Raw genomic sequence first — 25186 nt, 5'->3', positions numbered from 1 at the left:
CAATAAGAAGGTGTGGAGACCAAAATTTGTTTTCAATTTCAACTTATTCTAGAAGAAATAGTTAATTATTTCCTGGCGGGCAGACCCCAGTTTTTTTTTCTCTCTCTCTCTCTCTCTCTCTCTCTCTCTCTCTCTCTCTCTCTCTCTCTCTCTCTCTCTCTCTCTCTCTCTCTCTCTCTCTCTGTCTCTCTCTCTAGCAGTGTGTGTGTAAAATCACTGGGGAAGCAAGAACAAATGCCATATTACAACCTATGTGTTGTGATAATTGCATTGTTTGCTATTTAACCTGTTAATTCATATCCCTTACGACCGTGATATATAGGCCTAAAGGCCAAGACAATGAGAAGACACAGTAGCAGAATAAATTCAACCACACCTTTGTTTTATAACAAAACCGGATACCAACCTCTGTCCACTGATGTCCAAAAAGCATATTGCATGAATGGTCAAGCAAGTTAATGTTTACGGATTTTTCGGACCACTAAACAACCATTTATTTAGAACCACAGAGAGTTGGCACAAGTAGCAAAGAAAACAGGCACTGCCTCCACCATTCCAGCACCATTTCAACTTCAACATTTCAACATCATCAAATCACCTCTGCTTAGAGTAATACAGTGAAAACAAAAAGATACCAAAAGCATTTAGCCTGATCAACGTAAGCTAAATATGATGTGGCTGTCCATTGTTCTGATTTCTGTGTGCATGCATGAATGTGTGTGTGTGTGTGCGTGCCTGCGTGTTCCTGCAAGTAGAAACATGTACAGTACTGTTACAGGAGGGGGTCGCAGTTCCGGAGCGACCCACTAGGTGTCATCCTCCGACAACCTTAGGCACCTCCTCACTCACAGTCTGGACTAATTTGCGTCCTATTGGACCCAGCGGAGGCAGCACAGTATCGGAGCGCATTGGCAACACAGGGAGCTATGCTGAACCAACAGGACCGCAGCCTGCAGCAGATCACAGAGAATCTATGCCAGCTGACGATCGCCATGCAGAGCCGGGTGGACACCCGACCAGCCCTGGCAGCCGGCGGAGCGGAAACCGCGGCAGCGGCGTCTCCAGTCTCGCCCGCGACATTGCAGGAACCCCGCCTACCACCTCCGGAGAGGTATGACGGACATCCAGAGGGCTGCAGGGAATTCCTCACTCAGTGTTCCCTGGTATTCAGCCTACAACCCTCCTCCTTTCCGACGGAGCAGGGCTGGGTGACCTACATCATCACTCTGTTGATGGGTCGGGCCCTTTCCTGGGCTACCACAGAGTGGGAGAGCCAAACTCTGGCGTGCTCCAACTCCTATCAATTCACCCGGGAGCTACGCAAGGTGTTCGACACCTCTCAGGTGGTTCACGGCCTGTCGGCAGGGTGACCGCTTGGTGGCGGACTACTCCGTGGAGTAGTCCGAGACCGCCCTGGTCGTCCTTTACGCGCAGGAGCTATCGGAGGGGATGAAGGATGAACTCTTGTTCAGGGAGCTGCCTGAGCAATTGGCCGCCCTTGTCGAACTCTCGGTGCGGGTAGACAATCGGCGTCATGAGAGGGCGCATGAGAGAGGGATGACGCAAGGTGCACCTCTGCGTCCCCCTATCAACCCGGAGGCTTTCCGCCGATTCAGGGAGGAGATGCCTCAGGAGGAGGCTATACAGCTGGGGGCGGTGCGCTTGTCCAGGATTGAGAGGCAGAGGTGTCTGCCCCTGGCACGTTGCCTGTACTGTGGCAGGTCAACACTGCGACTCATGCCCGGAGAAGACGGGAAACGGGAGGGCTCGCTGGTATTGTGAGGGGTGCTAGCGAGCCGGAACCGAAACCCCAATTCCAGAGACTCCCAGACTTTACTCCCCGTAAGGGTTCAGTGGGCCCGCGTTGCGCGTCGGGCGCATGCACTGGTGGATTCTGGGGCCGCGGGAAACCTGATGGACGCGGGTCTGGCCCAAGGGTGGAGCGTTCCATTACTTTACCTCTCTGAGCCGGTTCTGGTCATGGGCCTGGACGGCCGGCCGTTGGGGTCGGGCTTCATCACCCGGCGCACTGTACCCGTGCGTGTCCAGGTGGGGGGGGGGGTTCTATGGGAGGATATCCAGTTTTTCATTGTGGATTCTCCGGAGTGTCCCCTCGTCCTCGGGCACCCCTGGCTGGTCACCCACAAACCCCGGATAGACTGGTCTACGAGGCGGCTCATCCTGGAGGGAGGCTCCGCCCCCATCCTGTTCCGGTATCCATCAGCCCAAACCACCGTCCCAGACCACCTATCAGTCCTCACCTCTTCCCCAGATCCCGCACTCCGAACCGCCTACCGCCCTAGCGGCGGTTGCCCCCGGGAGGATGGCGGCTACAGATTCCGTCACCGGCCCAGACCTGGCAGGCATTCCCCGGGAGTATTGGGATCTGGGGGAGGTGTTTAGTAAGAGGCGTGCCAAGGGCCTACTTCCTCACAGGCCATATGACTCCGCTATCGATCTCCTGCCGGGCACCATGCCCACACATGGGCGATTGTTTTCCTTGTCCTGGCCAGAGATGCTGGCCATGAGGGTGTATATCGACAAGTCTCTCATCGAGGGTAACATCCGTCCCTCTACCTCACCCACGGGCGCGTGCTTCTTCTTCGTGGGGAAAAAGTATGGTGGGCAGCGGCCGTGCATTGATTCCCGGGCGCTCAACGACATCACGGTTAAGAAACACTTTCCACTCCCCCTGATGACGACGGCATTCGAGTCATTGTAGGGAGCCCTGGTCTTCACCAAGCTGGACTTATGTAATGCATACAACCTGGTGAGGATTCAGGAGGGGGACGAGTGGAAGACAGCTTTTAACACACCCAAGTCATGATGTTCGGTCTAGCCAACGTGCCTGCGGTGTTCCAGGCATTGGTCAATGATGTGCTCCGGGACCTCCTCGACTACAGCGTCTTCGTGTATTTGGATGACATCCTAATATTTTCTAAGGACATGAGTGAACACCAGGAGCACGTTCGTCAGGTCCTCCAACGCCTTTTCCTTCACCAGCTCTATGTCAAGGCGGAGAAGTGCATGTTACACACAGGGGGACCTACGGATGGACCCAGCGTGGTACTGGATTGGCACCAGCCCTCATCCCTTTTTTATAGGCGATTTATTCACAATTTCAGCTCCCTAGCCGCTCCCCTGACAGCCCTCACCCAGATGAGTGTGCGCTCCTTCGCCTGGACCCCGGAAGTGGGGAACGCATTTGATGCGCTTAAGCGACGCTTTACATCGGCCCCGGTCCTCGGGCATCCTGATCAGTCCCTGCCGTTCATTGTGGAGGTGGATGCTTCAGACATTGCGGTGGGAGCAATCCTGTCCCAGTGGTTCCTCGCGGACGGTAAGACTCACCCCTGCGCGTTTTTCTCCCGGCAGCTGTCACCGGCAGAGCGGAATTACGACGTGGGGAACCGTGAGTTGCTAGCGATCAAGCTCGCGCTGGGGGAGTGGAAGCATTGGCTAGAGGGGGCCGCCCATCCATTCATCGTATTGACGGACCATAAGGAATTAGCCTACATTCAGGGGGCCAAGCGGCTCAACTCGCGCCAGGCCAGGTGGGCGTTGTTCTTCACCAGGTTCTGGTTGACCATCTCATACTGTCCGGGGTCGAAGAACACCAAGCCTGATGCGCTCTCCCGGCAGTTTGACCCCGTGGACCTGGTGGAGAAGGATGACCCCATTGTGCTGTGATTGCTGCCCCAGTTTCATGGATGGTCAGAGCAGCGCTACGGCGGGAGCCAGATCCAGCCGGAGGTCCATCAGGGAGGATGTACGTACCCAAGGCTGCGCGCTCGCGACTGCTTCAGTGGGCGCACGTGTCCGACCTCACCAGCCATCCAGGGGGCGCCAGGACATTGGAGTTCCTGCGTAGGAGGTTCTGTTGGCCATCTGCTGAGGGGCATACGCGCGCCTTCGTGGCTGCTTCCCCGGTGTGCACGCGCACGAAGACCTCACATCAGCCCGCGGCAGGGCTTCTCCGACCCCTGCCTATCCCCAAACACCCCTGGTCCCACATCTCGCTGGATTTCATTTCCGCCCTATCCCCCTCTGATGGATACACAGTCATCCTGGTCGTTGTGGACCGGTTCTCGAAGGGTGCCCACTTCATTCCCCTACCCAAACTCCTGTCGGCCCGGGAGACGGCTAAGTTGGTGGTGCAGCACGTTTTCTGGGTCCATGGCCTTCCACAAGATGTGGTGTCGGATTGGGGCCCTCAGTTCACCTCCAGGTTCTGGAAGGCGTTCGCCACCTGCCTCGGCGCCTTCGTCAGCTTGCCTTCCGACTTCCATCCCCAGTTGAAAGGGCAGACGGAGTGCGTCAACCAGGATCTGGAGGGAGTGCTGAGGTGCTACGCCTCCAGAAACCCAGCTACGTGGAGTCAGCGACTGGCGTGGGTGGTGCACGCCCACAACACCCTTCTCTGCTCGTCCACCGGCCTGTCCCCCTTCCAGTGCCATTACGGGTACCAACCCCCCCTGTTCCCCGAGCAAGAGGAGGAGGAGGCGGTCCCGTCGGTCCAGGCCCACATCAGTCGCTGTCACCGCACCTGGAGGCAGGTATGGGCGGCGCTTAAGCGGGCCTCGGTCAGGTCTCAACATCAGGCCAACCGCAGGCGTCGACTGGCCCCGATTTTTCACCCGGGACAGAGGGCGTGGCACTGTTAAAGGAGGGGGTAAAAGGTCTGGAGCGACCCACTAGGTGTCATCTTCTTTTTATTTTTTATTTGTTTTATTTCACCTTTATTTAACCAGGTAAACCAGTTGAGAACAAGTTCTCATTTACAACTGCGACCTGGCCAAGATAAAGCAAAGCAGTGCGATAAAAACAACAACACAGAGTTACATATGGGGTAAAACAAAACAAAGTCAAAAATACAACAGAAATAAATATATATACAGTGTGTGCAAATGTAGCAAGTTATGGAGGTAAGGCAATAAATAGGCTATAGTGCAAAATAATTACAATTAGTATTAACACTGGAATGATAGATGTGCAAGAGATGATGTGCAAATAGAGATACTGGGGTACAAATGAGCAAAATAAATAACAGTATAGGGATGAGGTAGTTGGGCGGGCTAATTTCAGATGGGCTGTGTACAGGTGCAGTGATCGGTAAGGTGCTCTGACAACTGATGCTTAAAGTTAGTGAGCGAGATAAGTCTCCAGCTTCAGAGATTTTTGCAATTCGTTCCAGTCATTGGCAGCAGAGAACTGGAAGGAATGGCGGCCAAAGGAGGTGTTGGCTTTGGGGATGACCAGTGAGATATACCTGCTGGAGCGCATACTACGGGTGGGTGTTGCTATGGTGACCAATGAGCTAAGATAAGGCGGGGATTTGCCTAGCAGTGATTTATAGATGGCCTGGAGCCAGTGGGTTTGGCGACGAATATGTAGTGAGGACCAGCCAACAAGAGCGTACAGGTCACAGTGGTGGGTAGTATATGGGGCTTTGGAGACAAAACGGATGGCACTGTGATAGACTACGTCCAATTTGCTGAGTAGAGTGTTGGAGGCTATTTTGTAAATGACATCGCCGAAGTCAAGGATCGGTAGGATAGTCAGTTTTACGAGGGCATGTTTGGCAGCATGAGTGAAGGAGGCTTTGTTGCGAAATAGGAAACCGATTCTAGATTTAACTTTGGATTGGAGATTCTTAATGTGAGTCTGGAAGGAGAGGCGTTCTTCTGACAACTTTAGGCACCTCCTCAATCACAGTCTGGACTAATCATGATCCTATTGGTGTCACCTGTGTCTACCTGTTCACCTGTGTATTTATGCCCTCACTTCCCTGTGTTCCCTTGCTCAGTTTTCTCTGGTAGTTTCTCTATGTCCAGCAGTATTACTCAGTGTCTGATATAGACTTGGTCTTTTACAAAATCTTGTGTATACCACCCCTACCTTGTAACAACACAACTTATTGGCTCAAACGCATAAAGAAGGAAATAAATTCCACAAATTAACTTTTAAGAAGGCACACCTGTTAATTGAAATGCATTCCAGGTGACTACCTCATGAAGCTGGTTAAGAGAAAACCAAGAGTGTGCAAAGCTGTTATCAAAGCAAAGAGTGGCTACTTTGAAGAATCTCAAATATAAAATAAATTTTGATTTGTTTAACACTTTTTGGTTACTACATGATTCCATATGTGTTATTTCATAGTTTTGATGTCTTCACTATTATTATACAATGTAGAAAATAGTAAAAATAAAGAAAAACCCTGGAATGAGTAGGTGTGTCCAAGGAGAGGAGAGGAGAGGAGAGGTGGGGGGGGGAGAGGAGAGGTGGAGGAGAGGAGAGGTGGGGGGAGGAGAGAGAGGAGAGGAGAGGAGAGGAGAGGAGAGGAGAGGAGAGGAGAGAGGAGAGGAGAGGAGAGGAGAGGAGAGGAGAGGAGAGGAGAGGAGAGGAGAGGAGAGGAGAGGAGAGGAGAGGTGGAGGGGAGGGGAGGAGAGGGTAGGGGAGGAGAGGAGAGGAGAGGAGAGGAGAAGAGGAGGGGATGAGAGGTGGAGGGGAGGAGAGGTGGAGGGGAGGAGAGAGAGGAGAGGTATTGATGGTATCCTTAATGAAATGATCAAATATACACCTCTCCTTTCCTCCACCTCCCTCCATACGTTCTGTTATTCCTCTCTTTTCCATTTATTCCCTTATTAATCTCTTCTCCTTTGGAACTTCTAAAATATTTATGTTTTCTCTTTTTTTTTCTCCCTCATTCTCTCCTAATCACTCCTCTGTCTCGTGCTACACTCTTACAAATAAAAAGTGCTATCTGGAACCAAAAAGTGTCCTACCTGGAACCTAATAGGTTATCCTATGGGTTTCTCCCGTTGGGACAGCCAAATATTTTTTATTTTTTTACGACAGTCTACTAATCATTTCCTCTTCTATCGCTCTCCCAGGTCAGAGGTCAACTTCTCTTCCTCCTAACGCCGTCCTTTTAATCCACTCATCCTTCTTCTCTCTGCTTGTTGCTTCCATCTCTCCTTCTCCTTCTCTCTTTCCAACCGTCTGGCTCAGAAAGCTTATCACGAGGGAAGACTTCATTTTCTATCTGCAGCAGAGTCACATGATTCTGGCCTTTTCCTTCTGAAGGAGGTGACTGTCACCTGTCTAAGTAATGTCCCATCAGCCCACAGCCACCCACCTGTGTGTGAATGAAGTACGTCATGCATGTGTACGTCAGACTGTAAATGCAATCATGGAAATATTATCTATCTATGGATTTTAAATCTTTCACCATCTCGTGGAGGAACATTCAAGGTCTGAAGTCCTCTGCTCTTAGTCTTAAGAGCAGGGACCCAGATGTTATTAGAGAAATAGGAAATTCGGATATTATTGTTTTGCAGGAGAAGTGGACTAAAGGAGATGGGTTCACTGGCTGTCCACTAGGGTACAGGAGACATGGAGTAGAGGAGATGGGTTCACTGGCTGTCCACTAGGGTACAGGAGACATGGAGTAGAGGAGATGGGTTCACTGGCTGTCCACTAGGGTACAGGAGACATGGAGTAGAGGAGATGGGTTCACTGGCTGTCCACTAGGGTACAGGAGACGTGGAGTAGAGGAGATGGGTTCACTGGCTGTCCACTAGGGTACAGGAGACGTGGAGTAGAGGAGATGGGTTCACTGGCTGTCCACTAGGGTACAGGAGACAGGGAGTAGAGGTGATGGGTTCACTGGCTGTCCACTAGGGTACAGGAGACATGGAGTAGAGGAGATGGGTTCACTGGCTGTCCACTAGGGTACAGGAGACATGGAGTAGAGGAGATGGGTTCACTGGCTGTCCACTAGGGTACAGGAGACATGGAGTAGAGGAGATGGGTTCACTGGCTGTCCACTAGGTACAGGAGACATGGAGTAGAGGAGATGGGTTCACTGGCTGTCCACTAGGGTAGAGGAGACATGGAGTAGAGGAGATGGGTTCACTGGCTGTCCACTAGGGTAGAGGAGACATGGAGTAGAGGAGATGGGTTCACTGGCTGTCCACTAGGGTACAGGAGACATGGAGTAGAGGAGATGGGTTCACTGGCTGTCCACTAGGGTACAGGAGACATGGAGTAGAGGAGATGGGTTCACTGGCTGTCCACTAGGGTACAGGAGACATGGAGTAGAGGAGATGGGTTCACTGGCTGTCCACTAGGGTACAGGAGACATGGTGTAGAGGAGATGGGTTCACTGGCTGTCCACTAGGGTAGAGGAGACATGGAGTAGAGGAGATGGGTTCACTGGCTGTCCACTAGGGTAGAGGAGACATGGAGTAGAGGAGATGGGTTCACTGGCTGTCCACTAGGGTACAGGAGACATGGAGTAGAGGAGATGGGTTCACTGGCTGTCCACTAGGGTACAGGAGACATGGAGTAGAGGAGATGGGTTCACTGGCTGTCCACTAGGGTACAGGAGACATGGAGTAGAGGAGATGGGTTCACTGGCTGTCCACTAGGGTACAGGAGACATGGTGTAGAGGAGATGGGTTCACTGGCTGTCCACTAGGGTACAGGAGACATGGAGTAGAGGAGATGGGTTCACTGGCTGTCCACTAGGGTACAGGAGACATGGAGTAGAGGAGATGGGTTCACTGGCTGTCCACTAGGGTACAGGAGACAGGGAGTAGAGGTGATGGGTTCACTGGCTGTCCACTAGGGTACAGGAGACATGGAGTAGAGGAGATGGGTTCACTGGCTGTCCACTAGGGTACAGGAGACATGGAGTAGAGGAGATGGGTTCACTGGCTGTCCACTAGGGTACAGGAGACATGGAGTAGAGGAGATGGGTTCACTGGCTGTCCACTAGGGTACAGGAGACATGGAGTAGAGGAGATGGGTTCACTGGCTGTCCACTAGGTACAGGAGACATGGAGTAGAGGAGATGGGTTCACTGGCTGTCCACTAGGGTAGAGGAGACATGGAGTAGAGGAGATGGGTTCACTGGCTGTCCACTAGGGTAGAGGAGACATGGAGTAGAGGAGATGGGTTCACTGGCTGTCCACTAGGGTACAGGAGACATGGAGTAGAGGAGATGGGTTCACTGGCTGTCCACTAGGGTACAGGAGACATGGAGTAGAGGAGATGGTTCACTGGCTGTCCACTAGGGTACAGGAGACATGGAGTAGAGGAGATGGGTTCACTGGCTGTCCACTAGGGATACAGGAGACATGGAGTAGAGGAGATGGGTTCACTGGCTGTCCACTAGGGTACAGGAGACATGGTGTAGAGGAGATGGGTTCACTGGCTGTCCACTAGGGTACAGGAGACATGGAGTAGAGGAGATGGGTTCACTGGCTGTCCACTAGGGTACAGGAGACATGGAGTAGAGGAGATGGGTTCACTGGCTGTCCACTAGGGTACAGGAGACATGGAGTAGAGGAGATGGGTTCACTGGCTGTCCACTAGGGTACAGGAGACATGGAGTAGAGGAGATGGGTTCACTGGCTGTCCACTAGGGTACAGGAGACATGGAGTAGAGGAGATGGGTTCACTGGCTGTCCACTAGGGTACAGGAGACATGGAGTAGAGGAGATGGGTTCACTGGCTGTCCACTACGGTACAGGAGACGTGGAGTAGAGGAGATGGGTTCACTGGCTGTCCACTAGGGTACAGGAGACATGGAGTAGAGGAGATGGGTTCACTGGCTGTCCACTAGGGTACAGGAGACATGGAGTAGAGGAGATGGGTTCACTGGCTGTCCACTAGGGTACAGGAGACATGGAGTAGAGGAGATGGGTTCATTGGCTGTCCACTAGGGTACATGAGACATGGAGTAGAGGAGATGGGTTCACTGGCTGTCCACTAGGGTACAGGAGACATGGAGTAGAGGAGATGGGTTCACTGGCTGTCCACTAGGTACAGGAGACATGGAGTAGAGGAGATGGGTTCACTGGCTGTCCACTAGGTACAGGAGACATGGAATAGAGGAGATGGGTTCACTGGCTGTCCACTAGGGTAGAGGAGACATGGAGCAGAGGAGATGGGTTCACTGGCTGTCCACTAGGGTACAGGAGACATGGAGCAGAGGAGATGGGTTCACTGGCTGTCCACTAGGGTACAGGAGACATGGTGTAGAGGAGATGGGTTCACTGGCTGTCCACTAGGGTACAGGAGACATGGAGTAGAGGAGATGGGTTCACTGGCTGTCCACTAGGGTACAGGAGACATGGAGTAGAGGAGATGGGTTCACTGGCTGTCCACTAGGGTACAGGAGACATGGAGTAGAGGAGATGGGTTCACTGGCTGTCCACTAGGGTACAGGAGACATGGAGTAGAGGAGATTGGTTCACTGGCTGTCCACTAGGGTACAGGAGACATGGAGTAGAGGAGATGGGTTCACTGGCTGTCCACTAGGGTACAGGAGACATGGAGTAGAGGAGATGGGTTCACTGGCTGTCCACTAGGGTACAGGAGACATGGAGTAGAGGAGATGGGTTCACTGGCTGTCCACTAGGGTACAGGAGACATGGAGTAGAGGAGATGGGTTCACTGGCTGTCCACTAGGGTACAGGAGACATGGAGTAGAGGAGATGGGTTCACTGGCTGTCCACTAGGGTACAGGAGACAAGGAGTAGAGGAGATGGGTTCACTGGCTGTCCACTAGGGTACAGGAGACATGGAGTAGAGGAGATGGGTTCACTGGCTGTCCACTAGGGTACAGGAGACATGGAGTAGAGGAGATGGGTTCACTGGCTGTCCACTAGGGTACAGGAGACATGGAGTAGAGGAGATGGGTTCACTGGCTGTCCACTAGGGTACAGGAGACATGGAGTAGAGGAGATGGGTTCACTGGCTGTCCACTAGGGTACAGGAGACATGGAGTAGAGGAGATGGGTTCACTGGCTGTCCACTAGGGTACAGGAGACATGGAGTAGAGGAGATGGGTTCACTGGCTGTCCACTAGGGTACAGGAGACATGGAGTAGAGGAGATGGGTTCACTGGCTGTCCACTAGGGTACAGGAGACATGGAGTAGAGGAGATGGGTTCACTGGCTGTCCACTAGGGTACAGGAGACATGGAGTAGAGGAGATGGGTTCACTGGCTGTCCACTAGGGTACAGGAGACGTGGAGTAGAGGAGATGGGTTCACTGGCTGTCCACTAGGGTACAGGAGACGTGGAGTAGAGGAGATGGGTTCACTGGCTGTCCACTAGGGTACAGGAGACGTGGAGTAGAGGAGATGGGTTCACTGGCTGTCCACTAGGGTACAGGAGACGTGGAGTAGAGGAGATGGGTTCACTGGCTGTCCACTAGGGTACAGGAGACGTGGAGTAGAGGAGATGGGTTCACTGGCTGTCCACTAGGGTACAGGAGACATGGAGTAGAGGAGATGGGTTCACTGGCTGTCCACTAGGGTACAGGAGACATGGAGTAGAGGAGATGGGTTCACTGGCTGTCCACTAGGGTACAGGAGACATGGAGTAGAGGAGATGGGTTCACTGGCTGTCCACTAGGGTACAGGAGACATGGAGTAGAGGAGATGGGTTCACTGGCTGTCCACTAGGGTACAGGAGACGTGGAGTAGAGGAGATGGGTTCACTGGCTGTCCACTAGGGTACAGGAGACGTGGAGTAGAGGAGATGGGTTCACTGGCTGTCCACTAGGGTACAGGAGACATGGAGTAGAGGAGATGGGTTCACTGGCTGTCCACTAGGGTACAGGAGACATGGAGTAGAGGAGATGGGTTCACTGGCTGTCCACTAGGGTACAGGAGACATGGAGTAGAGGAGATGGGTTCACTTGCTGTCCACTAGGGTACAGGAGACATGGAGTAGAGGAGATGGGTTCACTGGCTGTCCACTAGGGTACAGGAGACATGGAGTAGAGGAGATGGGTTCACTGGCTGTCCACTAGGGTACAGGAGACATGGAGTAGAGGAGATGGGTTCACTGGCTGTCCACTAGGGTACAGGAGACATGGAGTAGAGGAGATGGGTTCACTGGCTGTCCACTAGGGTACAGGAGACATGGAGTAGAGGAGATGGGTTCACTGGCTGTCCACTAGGGTACAGGAGACATGGAGTAGAGGAGATGGGTTCACTGGCTGTCCACTAGGGTACAGGAGACATGGAGTAGAGGAGATGGGTTCACTGGCTGTCCACTACGGTACAGGAGACGTGGAGTAGAGGAGATGGGTTCACTGGCTGTCCACTAGGGTACAGGAGACATGGAGTAGAGGAGATGGGTTCACTGGCTGTCCACTAGGTACAGGAGACATGGAGTAGAGGAGATGGGTTCACTGGCTGTCCACTAGGGTAGAGGAGACATGGAGTAGAGGAGATGGGTTCACTGGCTGTCCACTAGGGTAGAGGAGACATGGAGTAGAGGAGATGGGTTCACTGGCTGTCCACTAGGGTACAGGAGACATGGAGTAGAGGAGATGGGTCCACTGGCTGTCCACTAGGGTGCAGGTGTAGTCGAAAAATAGAGAGAGTGAACAAATGTGAATGATGATGAATGCCAATGATGCGCCGAGGCCCAGCGTGATGACTCAATCACAATTCATGGCATTGTTTGAATGGCAGACCATTTGGGGGCTATCACAGGGGTCAAACACACCTTGTCTGTGGCAATCTCGAAGACGTTCCCACATTGTGACGAGTACTGAGGATACGAAGAGGCAGGACGCAGACGCAGGAATTAACAAGGTCAATGTTTACTCAAACAATGACAATTAACAAAGATAGAGTACATAACACGAAGCGAAAATAATCACACACAACATCCTACAGAACAGTCCAGGGCTAAATAGGGGTGGTGATGAGATGATGAGGTGCAGGTGCGCTGGAGGTGATTAGGGTGCGTTGGGTTTCCGAGGTGGTGCGCTCAGACCGGTGGCTCAGTTGACCGGCGAATCAGAGCGCCGGAGGGGAGCAACGGGAGGAGACGTGACACACATAATTCCTGTGGTCACTAATGCCAGGAGAGGAGTGATTGATGAAAACTTGAATTGATGAAATGAATGTTACTTTGTGAACCAAATACACAAATGTTTGTGTTTGGTTTGTTTCAAGAGCTGATAAAGAGCTGCACATTTTGATATATCGTATCGCATTGTATATTTCTGGTTGATGTGTTTTTAAAGTGACTGGATTGAAATTGTATGTTGGGTTAATTGGTTATCAGGCACATTCGTGTTGTCTGGTCATAACATTTAAATTGAGTTAATTAGATTAGACTGGGTGTGTTGTTCCTGCCTATTGTTTTTACTAGCAAAGTGCTAAGACATGTTCATTCAGGTTGGGGGGACTTCCTGGTTGAATTTGGTTAAAATGGGCTGTGAATTCATACTTTGAGAACTTGCTATTAAGCTCCTGTGTGAATCAGACTTTTCTCTTAGAGATTATTCTGAATTGAAGACACGTGTAACCACGTTAAATGTTCACCTATTGGTGATAGTAATTTACTGTGTTATACTGGAATGTATCATGTATTTCACGTACACTGGAAATGTTTGAGTGTCAATTATTTTGTGACTAATAAATTAAATTAGTTGAATTGGGTAAATGCATTCGTCATTTTAAAGAGTACTTATTTGATTGACTATATGTCTATAATTTAGTAGGTCTATTGATACTTGTTAATTACACTATGCACATAGCACATGTTTGGGTACCAACTTGACATCCCTGAGATGACTGAATGTATTGCCTTAATAAATGAATGCTAGAACTTTGGTCGCCAGGATTAGCTATTTGTATCTAGCCTCTTAATAACTGCATAACAATGCAAGTCAGACACTAGTTGATTATAGCCATACTGAGAGGTGATGCTATGATTCGCTATCTTGCTAGATTCCTCCAGAGACACACAGGGCCTGTTGCATTTATTCACGTAATAATGGAGTCAGATTGATTAATGGAGTTCATTATTATTCAACATCATTTCTACACATCTACACAGGGAGATGCTGGTCCCATCCACCAAACTGAGAGGAGTCACCCCCCCCTCCTCCTCCTCCTCCTCCTCAGGGCATGGACTCTACAAGGTGTCGAAAGCGTTCCACAGGGATGCTGGCCCATGTTGACTCCAATGCTTCCCACAGCGTTCCACAGGGATGCTGGCCCATGTTGACTCCAATGCTTCCCACAGCGTTCCACAGGGATGCTGGCCCATGTTGACTCCAATGCTTCCCACAGCGTTCCACAGGGATGCTGGCCCATGTTGACTCCAATGCTTCCCACAGTTGTGTGAAGTTGGCTGGATGTCCTTTGGGTGGTGGACCATTCTTGATACACACGTTGAAACCGTTGAGCGTGAAAAACCCAGCAGCGTTACAGTTCTCGGCACAAACCGGTGCGCCTGGCACCTACTACCATACCCCGTTCAAATGCACTTAAAAATGTTGTCTTGCCCATTCACTCTCTGAATGGCACACATACACAATCCATGTCTCAATTGTCTCAAGGCTTAAAAATCCTTCTTTAACCTGTCTCCTCCCCTCATGTACACTGATTAAAATGTATTTAAGAAGTGACATCAATAAGGGATCATAGCTTTCACCTGGATTCACCTGGTCAGTCTATGTCATGGAAAGAGCAGGTGTCCTTAATGTTTTGTACACTCAGTGTATATCCCCCCATCAGAATCCCCTTACTACAAGGAAAAGAGCTTCTCCAACCTAGAAGAGGAGATCAGTCATCTCCAGGCCCAGGGAAATGTTCTGATCTGTGGTGATCTTAATGTTAGGACTGGAGAAGAACCAGACACCATTACAGACAGGGATCTTAATGGACTGGAGAAGAACCAGACACCATTACACACAGGGATCTTAATGGACTGGAGAAGAACCAGACACCATTACACACAGGGATCTTAATGTAGGACTGGAGAAGAACCAGACACCATTACAGACAGGGATCTTAATGGACTGGAGAAGAACCAGACACCATTACAGACAGGGATCTTAATGGACTGGAGAAGAACCAGACACCATTACAGACAGGGATCTTAATGGACTGGAAAAGAACCAGACACCATTAGGGATGGATAGACATTTACAGAACGGTTACCTGGAGGAAAATGGGGGAGGGTAATGCTTTTTCAATTTCAGTGAAGGAGAGGGTTTAGTATTTTTTTAATCAAGTCAAGGGGAGGGTCATGTAATTCGTAATTGATGACATTTCGATATTTCTCTGTTTTATAATTATTTGCTCATTAGGCTATATATATATCCTGCATTCGGAAAGTATTCAGACCCCTTCACTTTTTCCACATTTTGTTACGTTACAGCCTTATTCTAAAATTAATTACATTTATAGTCAATCAACTCACAATACCCCATAATGACGAAGCAAAAACAGGTTTTCAGACATTTTTGCACATTTATTTAAAAAAAGAAATGTACTTAGCACTTTTCATAAGTACTCAGACCCTTTATTCAGTAATTTGTTGAAGTGCCTTTGGCAGTGATTACAGCCTCAAATCTTCTTGGGTATGACGCTACAAGCTTGGCAGACCTGTATTTGGGGAGTTTCTCCCATTCTCAAACTCTGTCAGGTTGCATGGGGAGTGTCGCTGCACAGCTATTTTCAGGTCTCTCCAGTGATGTTCGATTGGGTTCAAGTCCGGACTCTGGCTGGGCCACTCAAGGACGTTCAGAGACTTGTCCTGAAGCCTCGTCTGCATTGTCTTGGCTGTGTGCTTAAGGTCGTTGTCCTGTTGGAAGGTGAACCTTCGCCCAAGTCTGAGTTCCTGAGCGCTCTGGAGCAGGTTTTCATCAAGGATCTCTGTACTTTGCTCCGTTCATCTTTCCCTTGATCCTGACTAGTCTCCCAGTCCATGCCGCTGAAAAACGTCCCCACAGCATGATGCTGCCGCCACCATGCTTCACTGTAGGGATGGTGCCAGGTTTCCTCCAGACGTGACGCTTTGCATTCAGGCCAATTCAGTTCAATCTTGGTTTCATCAGACCAGATAATCTTGTTTCTCATGGTCTGCGAGTCCTTTAGGTGCCTTTTGGCAAACTCCAAGCGGGCTGTCATGTGCCTTTTACTGAGGAGTGGCTTCCGTCTGTCCACTCTACCACAAAGGCCTGATTGGTGGAGTGCTGCAGAGATGGTTGTCTTTCTGGAAGGTTCTCTCATCTCCACAGAGGAACTCTGGAGCTCTGTCAGAGGGACCATCGGGTTCTTGGTCACCTCCCTGACCAAGGCCCTTCTTTTCCTCAGAAATAACAGGGTGACTGCCTATTTACAGGAAGGCCTGCACACTGTTCATGCTCCCAGCATCATCAACGTCAGACGTGGCCAAAGCTTTACAGAGGCAACCACTATTGGTTGGTCCCAATGTGTGCATACCCCAACGAAGATTGGAACACATGGAATGAACCAATAATGGTAGTTTTGGTACATGTAGTTCATGTTTATGTTTGAGTAGGAGGTTGCCCTGTTGTTCATAATGATGTCATCTTGCTGAGTCCACCTTTACCACCTGTTATCTCTGCACTCGTTTATTGTTGTTAGTGGTATTACGGTAAATGTAATAGTATTACAGGTATTACGGTCAATATCTCTCCCTGACCACTCCTTGAAGGGTCACTGTTTGGCATTTTCTCTACTTATGACAGAGAAGAGGAGTCAAACCATGGGTGGAAGTTGCCCTTAAAAGGCCCAGTGCAGTCAAAAACATGATTTTCCTGTGTTTTATATGTCCACACTTTGGGCTTGGAATAATACTGTGACATTGTGAAAATTATGCCATTTTAGTGTAAGAGCTGTTTGAAAAGCCTGAAATTTCAGCCTGTTTTTTGTGGCGATGGAGTTTTGGCCTGCTTGGTGACATCACCAGGTGGTAAATTAGTTAATAGACCAATAAGAAAGAGAGTTCCAAACCTCTCTGCCAATAACAGCTAGTTTTCAGTTTTCCCCTCCCCACTAAGACCACTCCCAGACAGTCCTGGCAAAATTCTTGCTTGAGAAATTGATCTTTGCTAAGAAGCAATTTTTGTTTATTTTTGACCGTTTTAATTGGAAACAATCACAGTAAGTTAATGTTACCCAGAAAGTGATACTGAGATTAAAATAGCTAAATTATTGGTATTGGTATATGTATCTGTTGCCGCGGTGCACATTTTTTATGTACTTTCAATTGTCAAATCAAATAATTGGAACTTTAAGCACAGATCTAGGATCAGCTGATGTTTGCCAGTAGTAAGGTAGAGAAATACAATAAGGTAAACTGACCAGAGATCAGCGTTTGTGGTCCTTTTTTAGGATGGGGAACTGAGAGGGGGGAGGAGGAGGGAGAGAGGATGGGGAACTGAGAGGGGGGAGGAAGAGGGAGAGAGGGGATGGGGGAACTGAGAGGGGGGGGAGGAGGGAGAGAGGATGGGGAACTGAGAGGGGGAGGAAGAGGGAGAGAGGGAGATGGGGAACTGAGAGGGGGAGGAGGAGGGAGAGAGGATGAGAATGAGAGAGGGAGGAGGAGAGAGAGAGGGGATGGGGGAACTGAGAGGGGGGAGACTGAGCAACCATGACGATCATCTGAAATTGTACAGTGAATCCATCTCATTGCCGATTAAGAGAGAGAGAGAGAGAGAGAGAGAGACTAACTATTGTGGTAATGAGTAAGAGAGAAGAGGAAGAGGGGGAGGAGAGGAAGGAGAGGAAGGAGGGGGTACAGGGAAGAGGAAGGTTTGTTCTGTCCCTGGGTATGAAAGGTACAGGGGAGAGCAAGTTTTGATTTGTCCCTCACTCATACACTTAAACACTCACTCACACACACACACACACACTAGGGTTGAATGGCAGGAACCCGGTTACCGAGATTTACTGGGATTTACTGCCCATAACCACCACATTGTCCTGGGATAAATAACTGCAAGAAAACAGTAAATTATCATTAGTTATTTAAATGAACAGCATGTTGTGAAATGGAACTGTTAAATTATATGCAATGTCTTAATCTGGTTTCTCTACGGCCTCTGCATGATGAATCATCAACGCTCAGGTTGGGGACAGACAGCCCATCTCAGATGATACATGTAGACTTATCATCTTATCATGGTCATTTTTTTTCTTGTGACAGGTAGACCTACATTTGCTGCAGCATAGTCTCTACTACAGTAATATAAAGACCGAATGCGCGTCTAATTTACCCATCTCCATCTGGCTTTCAGGCGTCACATTCTAATTTTATTGAAACATTATTTAATTTTTTATTGCAGCTGCAGAGTTTTAAAATACCTTATCACTCGAATATCGTTGCTTTAAATCTGTGCACGGGCGAGCACTCTCGCACAGTCTTTCTCTCTCTCTATCAACTCCATTCAAATTGCATCCAAAATAGATAATCTTGTTCAAGACTGATATATAGGCCTATTTATAGATGTCCTAGCATACCTCTTTCAGGTAATAGATTCAATGCAGCATTAGCCTTATATTTAGCTAATTAATGATGGGTTATGCATAATAAGCTTCTAACTTATAGCCTCTGTCTCTTGCGCAATACGCACGCACCCGTGCTCCGCTGGCTCCTTAAAAAACCTTCTTGGTGTCCCATGCAGGAAAAGATAGACTTGCTGGACATTTTCTTAGCATGTCTTATACCAATAGACTATTCAAAGAGGGACGCAAGCTCTTGTTTGCTGAATGTTAAATACAGCAGCCAATAGAACTCTCGGTTAGTATTGAAAGAAGAGAGATGGCGGTAGGCTATAGCAGTTATTTATTCAGACCCGTAACCATTCAATCTTCGTGAAGAGAAGTGAACGATTTCTGCATCTAATTCTAGTCCAACATTATTCAAGCATTTCATTAGAATGATAAAGATAAGGACAACTAAACTTACTTCATTTAACTGTTGAAAGTGAGGAAGGAATGAAGCAACACTAGAGAGAGAAGGAGGAGGTAGGCTAATAACATTAGGGGAAATATTATGAAAGGTAAATATGAGTCAGCCTACTAATTATACAAATAGGCCCAATTTATTCCCAAATTAAAATCTAGTTCTCTAGCCTATACTTGTAACTTTGTAGGCCTCATGTGCTGCACCAGAATCGCATGTTCTCTCCCTGCTTTATCATGGATTGAACGATGTGTGTAATTCCAGTCCATACTGTATAATACAATACAGTACAGTAATACAGTTCACACTCTAAAAGATTAGCCTACTGGAGCTAGTTTCATTTATTTACACAAGAGAGCATATAGCTAGCTACATCTATGGGCTTTTATGTTTTTCTGTCGTGAGTAATGTGCAGTAGCCTATATCATATATGCATTGGATACCGGCACAATCATTTGGGCTTTTTTGGGCGTGGGCTCACTCACTCACACACTCACCCTCAGTCATACACACACACAGGACACCTGTGTGTAGGACCACCTGAGTGTCTTTGAGTCCAGCTGCGCTTTAATCTATCAGGGCTGTCTTCCTTTGAAGTGAAAATCTCTCTCTCTCTCTCTCTCTCTCTCTCTCTCTCTCTCTCTCTCTCTCTCTCAATTCCTTTCAATTCAAAGGGCTTCATTGGCATGGGAAACATGTTTACGCCGAAGCAAGTGAAATAGATAATAAACAAAAGTATAAATATGGGTTTTATTTACAATGGTGTTGGTTCTACACTGGTTGCCCTTTTCTTGTGGCAACAGTTCACAAATATTGCTGCTGTGATGGCACACTGTGGTATTTCACCCAATAGATATGGGAGTTTATCAAAATTCGATTTGTTTTCGAATTCTTTGTGGGTCTTTGTAATCTGAGAGAAATATGTGTCTCTAATACGGTCATTTATTTGGCAGGAGGTTAGGAAGTGCAGCTCAGTTTCCACCTCATTTTGTGGGCAGTCTGCACATAGCCTGTCTTCTCTTGAAAGCCAGCTCTGCCTACGGCGGCCTCTCTCAATAGCAAGGCTATGCTCACTGAATGTGTACATATGAAAAGCTTTCCTTAAGTTTGGGTGAGTCACAGTGGTCAGGTATTCTGTGTACTCTCTATTTAGGACCAAATAGCATTCCAGTTTTCTCTGTTTTTTGGTTAACTCTTTCCAATGTGTCAAGTAATTCTCTTTTTGTTTTCTCATGATTTGGTTTGTCTAATTGTGTTGCTGTTCTGGGGCTCTGTTGGGGTCTGTTTGTGTTTATGAACAGAGCCCCAGGACCAGCTTACTTAGGGGACTCTTCTCTAGGTTAATCTCTCTGTAGGTGATGGCTTTGTTATGGAAGGTTTGGGAATTGCTTCCTTTTAGTTGGTTGTAGAATTTAAACGCTCTTTTCTGGATTTTGATAATTAGCAGGAATCATCCTAATTCTGCTCTGCATGCAGTATTTGGTGTTGTATGTTGTACACAGAGGATGTTTTTGCAGAATTCTGCATGGAGAGTCTCAATTTGGTGTTTGTCCCATTTTGTCAATTCCTGGTTTGTGAGTTGGTGCATAACTCCACCAGTCCTATTTATGATATCATTTACAAAGATTATACCTTTTAAAAAATGTCCTAGATTATTTTTTTTACAATTAGTATATTTGAGTTTAACCATAATATTTGTTGTACTATTTTTTCTGTCTTTTCTGGTGGATTAAACTGAAATTGCAGCGATATTTTGGAGATTATTTCATTTTCAAAAAACTGAACGTGAGAGGTTGTAAGTAATGTGCTGGAGAACCTGTTTGGATTTAAGTATAACTTTTGTATGACTGAAGCCTTTAGTGAGAGGTCTGATGCTTTAATATTAAATCATTTCTGCCCTCCGAATTCATATTCAAAATATAAATGGGCCTGTTTAATTTTATATGGCTTGCTGTTTGAAATCAAATGGAATCTTTTTTTTCTCATATAATTAAAAAAATGGGTTGCTAGGTGTAGGCAAGGCCATAAACAAATCGGTAAACTGGGTTATGACTAAAAGGTTAATCAGGCAGATTTTTCAACAAATAGACAGGTATTTTCCTTTCCATGGTAGCAATATCTTATCTGTATTTGCTAACTTTCTATTCAAATGTATTATAGCGAGATTATTTATTTCTCTGATATGATATGAATATCGAGTATGTCCACATCACCGTCAGACAATTTTATTGTTAAACTACATGGTCATGTAAATGTTGTATTTTTTAGTGATCCAATAATTTGGTTGTAATCCACAAAGGTTAGAAAAAGTATCTAGATCCTCTATGAGGCTGTGGTGGGATCCAAATTGTGGATTTAGAAGAAAACGAATCATCACCATGCAATGACACCTTTATTTTTAAGCCCTGGATTTCTAGGCACTTGATATTATTTTTGGATCTAAATTTAATAGCTAACATTTCGATGGCCATAATAAATAGATATGCCGATAGTGGACAACCTTGTTTTACTCCTCGACAGTTTAAAACTTTCTGAGAAGTAGCCATTATTTACTATTTAACATCTAGGGTTACTATACATAACTAATATTATCTAAATAGTTATGCATAGTAGTCTAAATCTAAAGTCTAAATATTCAAGGCATTTATATATAAATTCCAGTCGTATTTTAATCAACAGCCTTTTCAAAATCAGCTATGAATACCAGGCCTGTTTTCCCAGATTTTTCATAGTGTTCTATTGTTTCCAGTACTTGTCTTATATTATCTCCAATGTATTGTCCATGTAAAAAACCTGTCTGATTAGGATGGATACTATCCGACGATATCTTTTTAATTCTATGTGCTTCTTTGCATCACAACACTGAAGTGTAAGGGGCCTATTTTTTAATGGACTGTATCTTTATATTTACCACTTGGGTCCTGTTTCAGTAATACCTGCAAAACACCAGTCTCAACGTCAAAAGAAAAAGCCATATCTCAGACTGCCCATCTTAATCTTTTATTTTTATTGGCCAGTCTGAGATATGGCTTTTGCTTTGCAACTCTGCCTAGAAGGTCAGCATCCCGGAGTTGCCTCTTCACTGTTGACGTTGAGACTGGTGTTTTTTGCGGGTACTATTTAATGAAGCTGCCAGTTGAGGACCTGTGAGGCGTCTGTTTCTCAAACTAGACACTCTAATGTATTTGTCCTCTTGCTCAGTTTCTATTCTGGTTAGAGACAGTTTGCGCTGTTCTGTAAAGGAAGTAGTACACAGCGTTGTACGAGATCTTCAGTTTCTTGGCAATTTCTCGCATGGAATAGCCTTCATTTCTCAGAGCAGGAATAGACTGATGAGTTTCAGAAGAAAGTTCTTTGTTTCTAGCCATTTTGAGCCTGTAATTGAACCCACAATTGCTGATGCTCCAGAAACTCAACTAGTCTCAAGAAGGCCAGTTTTATTGCTTCTTTAATCAGCACAACAGTTTTCAGCTGTGCTAACATAATTGCAAAAGGGTTTTCTAATGATCAATTAGCCTTTTAAAATGATAAACATGAATTAGCAAACACAACGTGCCATTGGAACACAGGACTGATGGTTGCTGATAATGGCCCTCTGTACGCCTATGTAGATATTCCATTAAAAATCAGCTGTTTCCAGTTACAATAGCCATTTCCAACATTAACATTGTCTACACTGTATTTTTGATCAATTTTATGTTATTTTTAATGGACAAAAAAAATGATTTTCTTTCGAAAACAAGGACATTTCTAAGTGACCCTAAACTTTTGAACGGTAGTGTACATATACAAACATCTTGTGTATCTTAATGTCCACAATCAATTAATAATATGCGATGTCATGTAGGCAGTTCATGCGAAGGATTCTTAACTTTAACCAGGATTGCCATTACAAAATTACATTTTTGGCAAGCAATTATAATTTTAGCAAACAATTATTGTGATGCATCCTATATTGTGCAGCAACAGATCTGGGATACAAAAAACACACACACACATTCATACACACTCCCCACCCTTCCCCCACAAACAGTTGTTCCATCCCCGAGACCCACTCAATAAAGGTCATGATGTGCGAATAAATATACAGTGCATTCGGAAAGTATTCAGACCCCTTGATTGCTTCCAAATGTTTTTACATTACAGCCTTATTCTACAGTTATTTAAATTGTATTTTTCCCTCATCAATCTACACACAATACCCCATAATGACAAAGCAAAAAAAGGTTTTTACAAATGTTTGCAAATGTATTACAAATAAAAAACTGAAATATGTATTCAGACCCTTTACTCAATACTTTGTTGAGCACCTTTGGCAGCGATTACAGTATTGAGTGTTCTTGGGTATGATGCTACAAGCTTGGCACACCTGTATTTGGGGAGTTTCTCCCATTCTTCTCTGCAGATCCTCTCAAGCTCTGTCAGGTTGGATAGGGAACGTTTCTGCACAGCTATTTTCAAGTCTCTCCAGAGACGTTCAATCGGGTTCAAGTCTGGGCTCTGACTGGGCCATTCAAGGACATTCAGAGACGTGTCCCGAAGCCACTCCTGCGTTATCTTGGCTGTGCGCTTAGGGTCGTTGTTCTGTTGGAAGGTGAACCTTCATCCCAGTCTGAGGTCCTGAGCGCTCTGGAGCAGGTTTTCATCAACGATCTCTCTGTACTTTGCTCCGTTCATCTTTCCCTTGATCCTGACTAGTCTCCCAGTCCCTGCCTCTGAAAAACATCCCCACTGCACGGTGCAGCTGCTACCATGCTTCACCGTAGGGATGGTGCCAGGTTTCCTCCAGACGTGATGTTTGGCATTCAGGCCAAAGAGTTCAATCTTTGTTTCATCAGACAAAATAATCTTGTTTCTCATGGTCTGTGAGTCCTTTAGGTGCCTTTTGGCAAACTCCAAGCGGGCTGTCATGTGCCTTTTACTGAGGAGTGGTTTCCGTCTGGCCACTCTACCATAAAGGCCTGATTGGTGAAGTGTTGCAGAGATGGTTGTCCTTCTGGAAGGTTCTCCCATCTCCACAGAGGAACTCTGGAGCTCTGTCAGAGTGACCATTGGGTTCTTGGTCACCTCCCTGACCAAAGCCCTTCTCTTCCGATTGCTCAGTTTGGCATGGCGGCCTGCTCTAAGAAGAGTCTTGGTGGTTCCAAACTTCTTCCATTTAAGAATGATGGAGGCCACTGTGTTCTTGGGGACCTTCAATGCTGCAGACATTTTTTGCTACCCTTCCCCAGATCTGTGCCTCGACACAATCCTGTCACGGAGCTCTACGGACAATTCCTTTGACCTCATGGCTTGTTTTTTGCTCTGACACGCACTGTTAACTCTGGGACCTTATATAGACAGGTGTGTGCCTTTCCAAATCATGTCCAATCAATTGAATTTACCACAGGTGGACTCCAATCAAGTTGTAGAAACATCTCAAGGATGATCAACGGAAACAGGATGCACCTGAGCTCAATTTCGAATCTCATAGCAAAGGGTCTGAATACTTATATAAATAAGGTACTGATGTTTTGATTTTTTAAAATAAATTAGCAAACATTTCTAAAAACATGTTTTTGCTTTGTCATTATGGTGTATTGTGTGTAGATTGCGGAGGATTTTTGTTAAAGGATCTAGCCCCTTTTTTCAAATTTCACCTAAAATGACATACCCAAATCTAACTGCCTGTAGCTCAGGACCTGAAGCAAGGATATGCATATTCTTGATACCATTTGAAAGGAAACACTGAACTTTGTGGAAATGTGAAATTAATGTAGGAGAATATAACACATTAGATCTGGTAAAAGATAATACAAACAAAAAAACATGAGTTTTCTATTTATTTTTTTGTTCCATCATCTTTGAAATGCAAGAGAAGGGCCACAATATAATATTGCAGTTTAGACACAATTCAGATTTTGGCCACTAGATGGAAGCAGTGTGTGTAAAGTTTCAGATTGATCCAATGAAGCGTTGCAATACTGGACTATATTGTATGAAGTCTTCCCAAATGTGCCAAATTGGTCAATTGATACATTTTCAAGTACATAACCATAGAGAACATACAACAATGATATGGTAATACAAAATGTATGTTTACACACTCCCAGGAATGTCATACATGATGGATCATTAGCTTATACACTAACTTTCACACATCTAGATGGCCGGGCGAGGTGGGTGTGGAGCCAGAGACAGCAGGGGTTCAAACTGTAAAACCCAGATCCTATATTGGAATATAAAAATGGATTTTATCAAACAAAACTATGCTACATTTTATCTCTGGGACCCTTAGGATGACAAATCAGAGCAAGATTACTGAATGTAAGTACATTATTTACCTTCAGAGGTGAATGTATCAAACCAGTTGCCGTGATACGTTTTTTGTTGTTGTGCACTCTCCTCAAACATTAGCATGGTATTTTTTCACAATAATAGCTACT

This window comes from Coregonus clupeaformis, chromosome 8, assembly GCF_020615455.1.
Source record: "Coregonus clupeaformis isolate EN_2021a chromosome 8, ASM2061545v1, whole genome shotgun sequence".
NCBI classification, from domain to species: Eukaryota; Metazoa; Chordata; class Actinopteri; order Salmoniformes; family Salmonidae; genus Coregonus; species Coregonus clupeaformis.
Note: the sequence above shows the minus strand (reverse complement) of the source record.